This window comes from Phyllostomus hastatus, unplaced genomic scaffold, assembly GCF_019186645.2.
Source record: "Phyllostomus hastatus isolate PE091 unplaced genomic scaffold, TTU_PhHast_1.1 phas_contig_80, whole genome shotgun sequence".
Lineage (NCBI taxonomy): Eukaryota > Metazoa > Chordata > Mammalia > Chiroptera > Phyllostomidae > Phyllostomus > Phyllostomus hastatus.
In genome coordinates this window covers 16,653,821-16,656,565 of record NW_025333960.1, presented here as the reverse complement: position 1 = coordinate 16,656,565, position 2,745 = coordinate 16,653,821, and the positions used below count along the sequence as shown (strand labels likewise).

The 2,745-nt window shown below is 41.3% G+C and overlaps 1 pseudogene; it reads right to left on the bottom strand.

Annotated features, from left to right (window-relative positions):
- Window positions 1–204: 204 nt before the first annotated feature.
- Window positions 205–2,449, bottom strand: LOC123826345 (annotated as a pseudogene).
- Window positions 2,450–2,745: the final 296 nt, after the last annotated feature.

Sequence of the window (2,745 nt, the reverse complement as noted above, 5' to 3'; positions counted from 1 at the left end):
CTTTATTTATTTTTAGAGAGAGGGGAAGGGAGAAAGAGAGGGAGAGAAACATCAATGTCTGGTTACTTCTCATGTGCCCCCTACTGGGAACCTGGCCTGCAATGCAGGTATGTGTTCTGACTGGAAATCAAACCAGTGACCCATTGTTTCACAGGCCAACCCTCAATGCACTGAGCCACACCAGCCAGAGCTGTCTTTAACTTGTTAAAACACAGGCTCTTTGGGCCAATCCTTGCTAATAGAGCCTGGAATATTCTCATAGAATGCTTCACTCCAGACTGCTTCCACACCACTCATCCCATCGGCATGTGTTGTGTTTGCTGTGTCCTCGGCAGTCTGCTCCTTGACAAGCAGTGAACCCCATAAAGGCTCTTGTGATGTAAAGAAATCCTATCATCTTGATTTGGTGGAGGATTCCATCTGAGGAATCTTGTAAGACTGCTCTTTTTCCCACTCTTCTACTTCATGTTCAAATATCCAGTTATCTTTTTGAATGGAATGCTTAAGTTAAACAGATAAGGCTTCCAATTTTCCTAGCACCTGATCTGGTTCACTGACTCTGCATCAAAGTGATGTAGCTTGTTGTTAATGTACATCAGATGGTAAGCACTAACATTTCTCAAGCCTCCATAGAATCTCTTTCAAGTTGTTCCTAGAAAGATTTGGTAAAAGAGATGTCATTGTACTTGAGCCAGAATTGTCAGGGTGGATTATACATATAGGTCCAGTAGTGTCAAGTATTTGCTTGTCCTTCATGAACAAGAACTCTGTGCACGTGGCAAAGCACCTGACTAAGGAGAGCATTATTAAGCAGTGCATCTGCTTAATAATCTGGGTAGTGCTTGCAATACAATTCTTTAAATTTTGTATATATTTTTCAGTCTCACTACTCTGCCTCTGAAGATAGGCCTCAACAAAGTTGATCTCCTCATCCTCTGCTGTTTGAGGAGCTGGATGTGCAGGCATTTCCATAGAAGACCAGGAAGATGTGAGGGGCTTATTTATTGTCATAGACTCATGTAGACAATTTTCAGAAAAGATATCTTCAGCATCCTGAGAAGAACTTTCTTTACTTATTACTGAAGAAAGTGGCAATGTCATACCTGTATCACTTTGAGATGTCAACATGTCTGGAAGTTGAAACCAAGCTGTTCCCAAGTCATACTTCACATACCTTTCCAGTTTTTGCTATAGGACTTTTACTTCCTCCTTCAACTTCTGAGTACACTCTCTTACTTCAAACAAACTCTTTGTTTCTGTACATGTACCTGTCCATATAAATGATCTGAGGAAATTCCAGATTATTGTGGGGTTTTGTTTTTTGTTTTTGGCTGATCAAGGGATTGCTTGTACCAAATCTTGAGAGTTAAAAGGTCAACACTGGACATAGTTTTGTAAACTTACACTCCTGTGCATACTTCATTGAATGATTGGGAGGAAGCAGCTCAATACCACCCTCTATCAGGGCCTCTTCCAAACATACTTCTAAGTTATAATAGATATTTACCTGAAGGGGATGCTGGCTGAAGGTCTCACTGTTACAAAAGGGCTTTCCTTCACAAACCCTTTCAGTGAGAAAAGTACTGTAGAATAGCTGCACTGTTGGATTCTCAGATTTGTTCCTGAGATTGCTGTTAGCATTAACAGCTAGCTGGAATGCATCCTCTAGACAGTACAGGAGCATGTGTGTGAATTCACTCACATCTTGCTGCTATTCCTCAGTTGATTTGAATGCTCCCTTTAAGAGATCTAGGGCTACTGAAGGGTCAAAAAAAATTGTGATTCAATCCTATCACCAGAGCACACAAATATTGAAGCTCTTTGCATAAACATATTTCTATTTTCTGTGTGACTTGGACAATTTCCAAATACATTCTATGGCAGCCTGTAGCTGAGGACAAGTCTCTGAAGTTCAGGAAACTGAAGGACAGACTATATAACAGCACTAAACCAACATGTATTAGCAACATTTTTCAGCCCAACTGGCCAACTATCAGCTCCCCTCCAGTCATTGGGATTGGGGTTTTCTCCCCAGACTTCTCAGTGTTTTCTCTTTGAGCATTTAATTTCTGCAGAGGTTGCATCATGCATCAGCCTGAACTTTGGGGGCTTTAGTAGACTCAAAACAATGGTAGCCTGAATATCATCTTTGTTTTCATGAGTAAAGCCTATTACTTTTGTTAATACTTTTTTGTTGTTGTTGTTGTTGGCAGCACTCCCCCTTACTTCAGGTGGTTCTGTAGCAACAGTTCTGGGCTCTTTAAGTCTACTATTAGTGAGAAGACTGATGGCCAGAGTGATGTCACCATTAATGGCCCTCAGAGTCATGAAGGAATGAAGGGTCTTGAATGCCCTTGATTTCTTTCAGCTGATTTAACAATATTTGGTTGTTTGAATTATGGCAATCAGCTACTCTGGGTGCATCACCATGATGGAGCTCTGCAGCCATGGTGTTAAGCCACCAGCCCAGCTTTACAGGAAGCTGGGGAAGAGGTCTTCCTGCTACCAATCTTGTGTCCTTCGGGTTCAGGGCATTATTGAGACTTTCCTTTGTTTTACTATCAGGGCAGGGTTTTGAGGTCACTTCCCTTCTCTGCATTATCAAGCTGTTCCCTGTCCCTGGTGAAACCTCATTATGCAGCATGATAAATACCTTAATGTAAGGGATTTCATCCCATTTGCCTAACTGTTGGCAATATAGTTCAACTGCATGATGGTATAGTAATTTAGGGAATAATTTAGGGG